Genomic DNA, 13,268 nt, shown 5'->3' on the forward strand with positions numbered 1-13,268 from the left:
CATTTCAGCTTAGAAAGTGTTGAATATAAGGTGATATTCTCTTTCACTTGACATGAAGAAAAAGCTAAGTAATCTACAAAATCATACATTTGTTTTTGCTCATTGAGTAAGGTCATCAGGCAACAGGGGAACTAGATTATCATGGATGAATGGCCCCTAGAAATAGGACATGCCAATTGTTTCACTTTTGGCAGAGAACAAGATAAAGAGGTTATACTCATAAAGGTGGGTAAGGAAAAAAACAACTAAAATTTTAACAAATTTTTTAAATCCATTGGTGGGCTGGTGTGACAGTTTGGAATTTCTGGGATTCTGGAAACAAGAGGATTTTGCAAACAAGTGCTGGTTTTATACACAGGTTTCTTCTAGGTGCTCCAAGAAAAGAAAAATAATTAAGGCAGGGCAAGAAATTGAAGAGAGCTACCTCTCAGAATGCAAGCGTTCAGGACCTGCCAAAGTTTGAGGGTGGAACAGGAGCCCTTGGAGAAGCCTGTCTACACTCCAGGCCCTGTGCAAGTACCAAGTGGTGATCACTTCCACAAGGAGAGAGGCACACAACCCAACCCACACCCTTGACATTTCACTCATTAAAGCAGAAGTCATTTGCAAAATGGGAAGGAACAAAACCCTCAGTTAATCCCCCAACTTGATGTTGCTTTAAAATGATGGAAAAGCTACTGGCATCTGTACAAGGGGTAAATAACCCTCTCATTCACCCCATCCCAGGAAAGGTCAGCTGCCACTGGGGCAAGGGTAGAAAATTTGCCCACAAAAACTTGCACTGATAATAAACAAAAGAGATCTGCTTTTGGTGGGGAAAAGTATACCCAGTCCTGGCCGGAATCCTGTACTGATATAAAGCACAGGTCTGCTGCCATCCAGGAAAAAGCAAGGAATTCATTTGCACCCAAGATCCCTCATGAAAATGGTAGGGTTTGAATGCCAATCGGAGGATGGGAAGAAAACCTTACCTGTGCTCTAACCCCTACAAAGAGTAAGAGGCAGAGGCTGTCTGCCACTGAGGGAGAGGCAGAAAGACTGATGAATCTCACCACTGGAGCTCAGGAACAAGGTGCCTGTCTAAGTCTAAAACTAGAGCAGGAGAATCAGGAAAACACACCATGAGCTTAGCGCAAAGTAAAAAGCAACAAGCGCGTGGAGAGCAATGCTCTAATTGCACAGGCCTATAAGGCTTACTGAAAGCTGAGGTTGGAACAAGAACAGTGAGAAATATCCTTCAGTACTCCAGCCTCACACTGAGCACAAGGTAGTAGGTCCATTACCAGAGGAATTTGAAGCCTGTGGTGCACTAGATGTGCCTATAACAATGATAAAACCCAGACCCAGCAGAACTACTTTTTAGCTTTATTCAATCCCAACCCCAGGGCCTGACAGAGAAAATGCTTTTCTCTTTCCTGGCATAAATATTATTTACCACCACTTCTCCTGTTATTTTTACAATGTTCAGCATTCAATTAAAAATCATGAGATACAGAAATTAGCATGAAAACTATATTCCATTTTTAAGCAACAAAATGGAGAACAGAATTCGACACAGAGATGGCCTGGATGTTGGAACTGTCAGACAAAGGCTTTTAAGATAATCCTTTAATGTGTTAATGGATACAGTGGCAAAGGTAAATAATATGCCTAACAGGTGGAGAATACCAGCAGAGAGATCGAAACTAACAAAAATGACAAATGGAAATAGTAGAAATGAAAAGCACAGTACAAGTTATAAATAATTTTTGATGATGTAATCAGTAGACTCAACAAATAGGAAGAAAGAATCAGTGAATTAAAACAGATAAATAGAAGTTATCCAAAGTGGATGGCAAGAGGGAAAAAGAGTGACAAAGCAGAATAGAATATAAAAAAGCAGTATGGGCAATATGAAATTTTCAAACATTTATAGTTAGAATCTCAGAAAAAGAGAGAGCAAGGATAGAGCAGAAAAGAATATTCAAAGATATAATAGTTAAGAATATTCCAAAAGTAACAAAAAACAACAAACCACAAATTCAACACGCTCAGAGATCCCCAAGTATGATAAATACAAAGGAAAACAACCTAGGCATATCTCTGTTAAACTGGTGCAAAAGCTGTGGATGAAAAATGACAAAATATTGCTTCAGAGAAATTAAACAAATTGGGAGGTATTCGATGAACAAACATCAGAAGATTTAAATTGTTTAATATGTCACTTCTCCCCAAATTAATCCATAGATTCAAAAAGCAGGTTTTTTGGAGATAGAGAAGCAGATTCTCAAAAACTACATAAATGCAAAGGACTTAAGCCAAAATAATTTTGAAAAAGACATATTATCTGACTTCAATACTTACAATAATTTTCACCAATGAAAACAATGGGATATTGGCATAATGAGATCAATGGAATAGAAAACAGAGTCCAAAAATGGATTCACACATAACTTTTGACAGGGATTCCAAGGTAACTCAATGCTGAAAGGACACTCTTTTAAAGAAATGGTTCTGGAACAATGGGATAACTACATGAAAAATGTGAACCTTGACCCTTAATCACAACAAACACAAGAATTTACATAAAATGGATCTAAATAAAATAGGTAAAATTGTCAAACTTTTAAAAATAGAAGTATAGTTGATTTACAATGTTGTGTTAATTTCTGCTGTACAGCAAAGTGATTCAGTTATATATATATATATATATATATATATATATATATATATATATATATTCCCCTTTATATTCTTTTCCATTATGGTTTATCACAGGATATTGAATATAGTTCCCTGTGCTATACAGTAGGACCTTGTTGTTTATCCATTCTATATATAGTGTTTTTCATCTGCTAACCCCAAACTCCCAATACGTCTTTCCCCCACTCCCCTTCCCCTTGGCAACCATAAGTTTGTTTTCTATGTCTGTGAGTCTGTTTCTATTTCATAGATAGGTTCATTTGTGTCATATTTTAGATTCCACATATAAGTGATAGCATATGGTAAAGTTCTCAAATTTTAGAGGAACATATATAAGAAAATTTTGTGACCTTATGTTAGGCAATTTCATTTCTTAGTACACCGAAAATATGAGCCATAAAGAAAAAAAAGACATAATATCATTCAAAGTAAAAATGTCTGCTCTTCAAAAGGCACTGTTAAGAAAATGAAAAGGCAAGCCTCATGTTTTCAAAACACATATTTGATAAAAGACTTGTAGCCAGAGTAAATTAAAAAAAAAGAAGATCCATAGAACTCAATAATGAGAAAATTAAAAAATCCAACTAAATGGATAAAATATTTATACAAGAACTTCACCAAAGAGTTTTTAGCATTATTGGAGAAGTGATAAAATCAACATTTAAAAATTTTTTTTATTGGAGTATAGTTGATTTACAATGTTGTGTTAGTTTCAGGTGTGTAGCAATCTGTCATACATATACATATATCCACTCTTTTTTTAGATTTTTTTCCCATATAGGCCATTACAGAGTATTGAGTAGAGTTCCCTGTGCTATACAGTAAGTCCTTAGTAGTTATTTGTTTTATATATAGTAGTGTGTATATGTCAATCCCAATCTTCCCTGCCCCGCCCCCTGGTAACCATAAGTTTGTTTTCTACATCTGTAACTCTGTTTCTGTTTTGTAGATAAGTTCACTTGTACCCTTCTTTTTTTAGATAAAATCATCATTTTGTATTAGATGATTAATTCAGGGCTGCATGTTGTGATCTCTAGAGCAACCAAAGACAGATAGATGGAAAGACTGATTGATTGATCTTACAAGTAAATAGAGGGAAAATAAAATAATGAAAGTATTCATTATCTAGAATAATGCAGGAAAGAAGGAAAAAGAATCCTAAATATGTGAGACAAAAAAGATCTTGAAGATTGCAAATATAAAATCAAATGTGTTAATAAAGTAAATATAAATTAAATTAAAAGTTTAATTAAATGGTTAAAACTCTTAACTGGATAAAGATACAAATGCAATTTTACTGCTTATGAGGAACAATTAAATAAATAAATAAACAGAAAAAATTACAATGAAAACATGAACCAGGAAAAAAGCAAAGTAGATTTTAAGGCAAGAAGCACAGTTAGAGATAAAGAGGGATGTTTTATAGTCAATTTTATATCAATTTTATAGTCAATAGACAATTTTATATAAAATTGTCAGTCCAATAAAAAGATAAAATAATTTTACATTTAAGTGCACTTAATAATATGGATTCAAAATACAAAAAGCACAATTGATAGAATAAAAAAGAAAAAAAGACAATTTCAAAATGATAGTGGGAAATTTTAACATGCCTTCTCATTAACTAATAGAATTAGCAAACAAAAAGTAGGATAATTTATGTTCCAGGCTATGCAGCTCTCACTAGATGAATTCAGAAATAAAGTATAATAAGATGGGAAATTTTTATATAATTTATCTCATTTTATATTATGCTTTCACAATGAATAATAGCATAATAAAAACTACAATTAAATTCTGCATTATCAAAATATATAGGTATTTTCTAGATTTGTTTGATCATGGAAACTTTTTCAAAATAGCTTTTACTAAAGTAACTTGGAAAATATATTTTGTAGAATACACTTTGTGAAATATTGCTCTGGTTTTGCAGTTTAAAGATATATGGGTGACTGGAAAGATGGTGGAGTAGAAAGACTCTGAGCTCACCTCCTCTCATGGGAATACTAAAATGACAATTTTACAGAACAACCATCAGTGAAAAAGACTAGAACTGTCCAGAAAAGATCTTCTACAACAAAAGATATAAAGAAGGAACCACAATGAGATGAGTAGGAGGGGTGGAGTTGTGACATAGTCAAGTCCCATACCCCTGGGTGGGAGACCCACAAATGAGAGAATAATTACAACTGCAGAGGTTCTCCCAAAGGAATGAGGGGTCCAAGACCTACATCAGATTCCCCAGCCCAGGGTGGGAAAATGAGCCCCCAGAGCATTTGGCTTTGAAAGCCAGCGGGGCTTACTTTTGGAAGTCCCAGAAGGCTAGCGGAAATAGAGGCTTCACTCTTAAAGGACATATACAAAATTTCACATGTTCCAGGACCCAGGGCAGAAGCAGTAATTTTAAAGGAGCCTAGGTCAGACATACACAGACTCTTCTGGAGAGGCAGGAGGTAACTGCAGCTCATCCTGGGGACATAGACACTAGAGGCAGCCATTTTGGGGAGCTCCTTCTACCACATGGGAACTGGTGCTGGCAGATGCAAAGTTGAAATCCTCCAACTATCTTATTAGCTTCAGGATCCAGCCCTGCCCTAGCTCCACAGTCTGTAGGCATCAGTGCTGCGATACGTCAGGCCAAGCAACTAACTGGGAGCAGACACAGCCCCACTCACCAGCAGATGGACTGCCTTAAGACCCTCTGAACCCATAGCTACCCTGGGACCTGGCCCTGCCCACCAGAGGGCCCAGGACACAGTCCCACACACCAATGCACAGGCACTAGACCTGGGACCTCCAGGGCCTCCAGCTAGAGACACCAGGACACAGATCCAGCCACCAGTGAGCAGGTACCAGCCTCAGAACTCCCTGGGACCTAGCCCCACCCTCCAGGGAGGCTACTCTATCGTTGAGATCAGACTCACCCATCAGGGGCAGACCCTAGTCACAAGACAACTGCAGTCCCACAGCCTGTGAACCTGACCCACCCACCAGCAGGCTAGACTCTGCCTGGGACTGGCTGGGCCTCGGCCCTGCCCACCAGAGGGCCTTCTCTAACCACAGGACCAGCCTCAACCAACAGAGTGTGGACCCCAGCCACAAGGCAACTGCACACTGCAGACTGCAGACCCAACCCACACATTAGCAGGCCAGATGCTGCCCTGGGACCAGATATGCCTTGGCCCTGCCCACTACCGTGCCAACAAAAGCTTTGAGACATCCCAGACCCCACAAACAGCTATGTTAAGAACAAGCCCCACCCACTAGCAATCTGACATCAGCTCAGGACTCCTGGGTTCTACAACCAGACCCCAGAATATATCTCTGCCTGCCAGTAGCCTGGCATGAGCCCCAGGACCTGGCTTCACCTATCCCTGGGCAGGAAACACTTCCCAGGGTTTCTTGGACCTTGAATAGGCTCACTGGTGAATGAGCACTAGCTCTGGGGCCCCCTTGTGACATGTAGTCAGCTGCCTCATGAACTGGCCCAGCCAACCAGCAGCTGGCAGTCTCTGCACAAAGCAGGGCCAAGCAATCAACCAAACCAGGGCCAACCAAGCCTACAAGATGGCCCACAGTAGTCAGCCAGCCACAACAGAAGGAGCCACACAGCTCAAATAAGGGGCACCCTTAGAGCTTATAGCTCTGATGACCAGAGGGGAGTGCATTGCTGGGACACAAAGGATGTCTCCTGAAAAACGCCACTTCTCCAAATTGGGATACATAAGCAACATACAAAATACATAAATATAAAAACAGAAAATTAAGCAAAATGAGGAAACAGAGGAATATATTCCAAACAAAGGAACAAGATAAAATAACAAAAGAAGAACTAAGTTGGGGGAGATAGGCAATCCATCAGAGAACGAGTTCAAGGTAGTGATTGTAAAATGATCAAAGAACTTGGGAGAAGATTGGATGCACAGAGTGAGTCAGAAGTTAGAGACTTTTAACAAAGAGTTAGAAAATATAAAGAACAACCAAAAAGAGATGAAGAATACAACAAATGAGATGAAAAATAAATTAGAAGGAATCAACAGTAGATTAATTAATACAGAGGAACAGATCAGCACTGGAAGACAGAGTAATGGAAATCACTGATGCTGGAGGAAAAAAATTAAAAAGGATGAAAACAAATGAGGACAGTTTAAGAGACCTCCTGGACAACAGCAAGTGCACTAATATTTGCATTACTGGGGTACCAGAAGGAGAAGAGAGAGAGAAAAGGTCTGAGAACTTATTTGAAGACATAATAGCTGAAAACTTTCCTAATCTAGGAAAGGAAACAGACATATAAGTCCAGGAAGCACAGAGAGTCCCATACAGGATTAATTCAAAGAGGAACACACAAGACACATTGTAATTAAGATGGCAAAAATTAAAGACAAAGAGAGAATATTAAAAGCAGCAAGGGAAAAGAAACAAGTTATGTACAAGCGAACTCCCATAAGGCTTATCAACTGACTTTTCAACAGAAACTCTGCAGGCTGTAAGGAAGTGAGGAAAGGGAGAAGCTTCCAAACAAGAATATTCTACCAGGCAAGGCTTTCATTCAGATTTGATGAAGAGATCAAAAGTTTTACAAATGAGCAAAAGCTAAAAGAGTTCAGCATCACAAAACCAGCTTTACAAGAAATGTTAAAGGGACTTTTCTAAGCAAAAAAAAAGGCCACAACTAGAAACATGAAAATTACAAAAGGAAAAAACTCATTGGGGCCTTCCCTGGTGGTGCAGTGGTTGGGAGTCCACCTGCCGATGCAGGGGACATGGGTTCATGCCCCGGTCCAGGAAGATCCCACATGCCACGGAGCGGCTAGGCCCGTGGGCCATGGCTGCTGAGCCTGCGCGTCCGGAGCCTGTGCTCCACAACGGGAGAGACCACAACAGTGAGAGGCCCGCGTACTGCAAAAAAAAAAAAAAAAAACCAACTCATTGGTAAAGTCAAACATACAGTAAAGGTAGAAATTAATCTATGCAAAAAGCTAGTAGGATGGTCAAAAGACAGAAATAGTAAAATCATCTATATGCCCAGTAAACAGTTAAGGTACAGATAAAACAATTAGATGTAAAATATGATGTCAAAAAGAGAAATCTTAAGGGGAAGAGAACAAATTCAGGATTGTTAAAATGCATTTGCAATTAAGAGATCAGCAACATAAAACAATCATTTTTTATATATATATATATATATATATAAATATATATATATATACCATACAGTAACCACAAACCAAAAATCTATAATAGATGTACATGCAAAAAAGAAAAAGGAATCCAAGTATAACACTAAAGATAATCATCAAATCACAAAAAAAGAAAATAAAGAAGAATAAGAAAAACAAAAAGACCTACAGAAACAACTCCAAAACAAATAACAAAATGGCAACTAGAACATATATGTTAATAATTATTTTAAATGTAAATGAACATATGTCTATGTAGACACAGAGTGGCTGAATGAATACAAAAACAATACCCTTCTATATGCTGCCTACTCTTTTACTCACTTCACATCGAAAGATACACAAAGACTGAAAGTGAGTGTATAGAAAATGTATTCCATGAAATAGGAAATTTAAAAATGTCCAAGCTAGCAATACTTACATTAGACTAAATAGACAGTAAAACAAAGACAAAGAAGGACATTACATAATGATCAAGGGAATCAATCCAAGAAAAGTATATAACAATTGTAAATATAAATGCATCAACATAGGAGTACCTAAATACATAAAGTGAATATTAACAGACATAAAGGGAGAAATTGACAGTAACACAATAATAGTAGGGGACTTTAACACCTCAATCACATCAATGGCCAGGTCATCCAGACAGAAAATCAATAAGAAAACAGTGGACTTAAATGACACATTAGAGCAGATGGACTTAACTGATATTTATAGAGCATTCCATCTGAAAGCAGCAGAATACACATTCTTTTCATGTGCACACGAAACATTCTCCAGGATTGATCACATGCTAGGCCACAAAACAAGCCTCAGTAAATTTAAGAAAACTGAAATCATATCAAGCATCTTTTCTGGATACAACACTTTGAGACTAGAAATCAACTACAAGAAAAAACTGAAAAGCAAAAACATGTGGAGGCCAAACAATAAGCTACTAAACAATCAATGGATCACTGAATAAACCAAAGGGGAAATAAAAAAAAAAAACCTGAAGACAAATGAAAACGAAAACACAATAATCCAAAATTTATGGATGCATCAAAAATAGTTCTAAGAAAGTAGTGTTCAGAAGAATTAGCTTACCTCAAGAAACAAGAAAAATCTCAAATAAATAACCTAACCTTACACCTAAAGGAACTAAAAAAGAATAAACAAAATCCAAAGTTAGTAGAAGGAAAGATATCATAATGATCAGAGAAAAATTAAAGGAAATAGAGACTGAAAAATAAAACAATAGAAAAGATCAATGAAATTAAGAGCTGGTTCTTTGAAAGATAAAGAAAACTGTTAAACCTTTAGCCAGGCTTATCAAGAAAGAAAGGGAGAGGACCTAAATCAATAAAATTACAAATTAAAAAGGAAACATTACAGCTGACATCACAGATATACAAAGGGTCATAAGAGGGTACTATGAACAATTATATGCCAATAAAATGGACAGCCTAGAAGAAATGGGCAAATTCCTAGAACTATACAATCTCCCAGGGCTTAACCATGGAGAAATAGAAAATATGAACAGGCCAATTACCAGTAATGAAATAGAAACAGTACTAAAAAACTTCCAACAAAAAAATGTCTAGGACTAGATGACTTTGCAGGTGAATTTTACCAAACATCTATTCTTCTCAAATTATTACAAAAAAATTGCAGAGGAAGGAACACTGAACTCATTTTATGTGGCCAGCATCACCCTGTTACCAAAATTAGACAGATATCTCACAAAAAAAGGAAATTACAGGCCAGTATCACCGATGAACATAGATGCAAAAATATGGAACAAAGTGTTAGCAAACCAAATTCAGTAGTACATTAAAAGGATCATTACACCAAGATGAAGCAGGATTTATACCAGGGATGTAAGGATGGTTCAATATCTACAGATCAATCAATGTGACCCACCACATTAACAAACTGAGGGAAAAAACCATATGGTTATCTCAATAGATGCAGAAAAAAATTTGCCAAAATTCAACATTCTTTTATGATAAAAACTCTCCAGAAAGTGGTATAGAGGGAACATAGCTCAATATAATAAAGGCTATATATGAAAAATCCACAGGTAACATACTCAATGGTGAAAAGCTGAGAGCATTTCCTCTAAGATCAGGAACAAGACAAGGATGCCCACCCTTACCACTTTTATTCAACATAGTATTAGAAGTCCTAGCCATGGCACTCAAACAAGAAAAAGAAATAAAAGAGATACAAATTGGAAAGGAAGAAGTAAACCTGTCACTGTTTGCAGATGACATGATACCACACATAGAAAATCCTAAAAATGCCACCAAAATACTAGAGCTCATCAATGCATTTGGTAAAGTTGCAGGATATAAAATTGATATACAAGAGAAATTAAGGAAATAATCCCATTTACCTTAGCATCAAAAAGAATAAAGTACCTGGGACTAAACCTACCTAAGGTGGTAAAAGACCTATATTTGGAAAACTATAAGACTCTGATAAAAGAAATGGAAGCTGACACAAACAGATGGAAAGATACACCATGTTCATGGATTGGAAGAATTAACATTGTTAAAATGACCATACTCCCCAAGGCAATCTACAGATACAATGCAATCCCTATCAAAATATCAAGGGCATTTTTCACTGAACTAGAACAAATAATCCTAAAATTTATAGAGAACAACAAAAGACCCTGAATTGCCAAAGCCATCTTGAGAAAAAAAAAACAAAGCTGAAGGTATAGTTTTCCCAGACTTCAGACTATACTACAAAGCTACAGTAATCAAAACAGCATGGTACTGGCACCAAAGCAGAAACATAGATTAATGGAAAAAAATAGAGAGCCTTGAAATAAACCCAAACACCTGTGGTCAATTAATCTACAACAAAGTAGGCAAAAATATATTGGTGGGAAAAGACAGTTTCTTCATTAAATGGTGCTGGAAAAAGTGGACAGTTAAATATATAAGAATAAGATTAGCACATTTTCTAACACCATATACAAAAATAAACTCAAAATGTATTAAATACCTTAATGTATGCCCAAAAAAACCATAATACTCTCAGAAGAAAACGTAGATGGAACTCTCTTTGACATAAATTGTCAAAGTAGCAATTTATTTTTGGAGCTGTCTCATAAAGCAAAGGAAACAAAAGAAAAAGTAAAGAAATAGGGCCTAATTAAACTTAAAATCTTTTGCACAGCAAAGGAAACCATCAAAAAATGAAAAGACAACCTAGTGAAGAGGTGAAAATATTTGCAAATAATATAACCAGTAAGGGGCTAATATCAAAAATATATACACATCTCATATTTCTCAACATCAAAGAAACAAGCAACCCAACTAAAAAATAAGCAGAAGAACTGAATAGAATTTTTTTTCAAAGAATACATAAGATGGCCAACAGACACATAAAAAGATGCTCAAGGTGTTAATCATCCTAGAAATGCAAATTAAAGTCTCAATGTGCTATCCTCTCACAGCTGTCAAAATGGCTATCATCAAAAAGGAAACAAAAAACAAGTGTTTGCAAAGATGCATATAATAGGGAACCCTTATACACTGTTGGTAGAAACGCAAATTGGTGGAAAATAGTATGGAGGTTTCTCAAAAAACTAAAAATAGAATCACCTTATGACCCAGCAATTTCACTCCTGGGTTTACATCCACAGAAAATAAAAACACTAATTCGAAAAGATACATGCACCCCAATGTTCATAGAAGCATTACTTACAATGGCCAAGATATGGAAACAACCTAAGTGTCCATCAACAGATGAATGGATAAAGAGGTGGCATACACACACACACACACACACACACACACACATACACACATACACACACACACACACACACACACTGGAATACTACTCAACCCTAAAAAAGAATAAAATGTTGCCATTTGCAACAACATGGATGGACTTGGAGGATATTATGCTTAGTGAAATAAATCAGAGAAAGACAAATACTGTATAATATCACTTATATTTGGAATCTAAAAAATAAAACAAAATAGTGAATATAACAAAAAGAAAGACTTACAGATATAGAGAACAAACTAGTGGTTATCAGTGGGGAGAAGGAAGCGGGGAGGATAAGATAAGGGTATGGGATTAAGAGCTACAAACCACTATGTATAAAATAAATATGCTACAAGGATACATTGTATAGCACAGGGAATATAGCTAATATTTTATAATAATTATAAATGGAGTATAACCTTTAAAAAATGTGAATTACTATGTTGTACACTTGAAATTATATAATATTGTACATCAATAAAATTTTAAAAAAGAATATACGGCTTATTTTCAGGAATATACTCTATGCAATATTGGTTTTGGCTTAGAAAATTTCAGGTTTACTAAGTAGATAATTGTTAGTTATTCAAATTAAGAAGAATTTATAAATTTCATTCCTTTAAATTAACAAGTTACCAATTGCATTTTTAAATAATTTAATTTACAAAAGCATTTACTTTCAGTAATATATATTTCAGAAATACATCTAGTGTTGTGAAGTGTTGTTATTCTGTAAATTACTAATTCCTGAGCAAGAACACCCAGATTCTATGTTCCATAACTTAAGACCACATATATTCTCCAAAATTATCTAGTTAATACTGTTATTGAGAATATATTTTATATATAATTTTGAGGTGCTACTTCATGCAGAGTTAAAAGCACACATAAACCTTGTATCTGTGCCATTTAAATTTTAACCAAAGCTTTATATCATTTAAAATCCAATAATAGATCCAGACCATGCATTAATAGTAGTTATCATAAAACCTACAAACATTTATGAAAACATTTCTAGTTTACAAAATTATTTTATTTGTTTTTCACAAACATAGGTAAATAGATCTGGTATTAACATTCTTATTTTACAGGTTAGAAAACTGCGATTCAAAATCCCATACTCTTTGCCTGTACCACTCCATCTCACCTTACATGATCACTTTAGCCCTCTCCTTATGTAATCTCTTGACAGTGTTGTCATTGTTAACTATGTCCTATTCCCCCAAACTCTTTCCAAAACAGTGATGAATTTAATTATATATAAAAGAGATATTTGCTTAATGATAAGACTGTTAATACAGTGATGAGACAGGTGATTAAATGAGACCAACAAGGGATTAATATCTAGGCTATACAAGAAATACTTGTAAATCAATGAGAAAAAGAAATTGACTCCACAGGAAAAATGAAAAAGGATATGAACAACAATTTTTGAAAGAGACAATGCAAAAAGTTAACAATCCTATAAAGAAATACTCCAGTTCTTTAGTAGTAGAATTGTAAGCCTTCTAAAATTCCCACATAGGTCCCCAAGTGAAGGTATACTTGGATATTCTTTGCAACATTATTGGGGGTGATGGATATCTGGAGGCATTCTACATGACCTTCAATGGGAGAGTGGAAGCACAA

The sequence above is a fragment of the Leucopleurus acutus genome (genome assembly GCF_964270905.1).
Source record: "Leucopleurus acutus genome assembly, chromosome: 5".
In the NCBI taxonomy this organism is placed as follows: domain Eukaryota; kingdom Metazoa; phylum Chordata; class Mammalia; order Artiodactyla; family Delphinidae; genus Leucopleurus; species Leucopleurus acutus.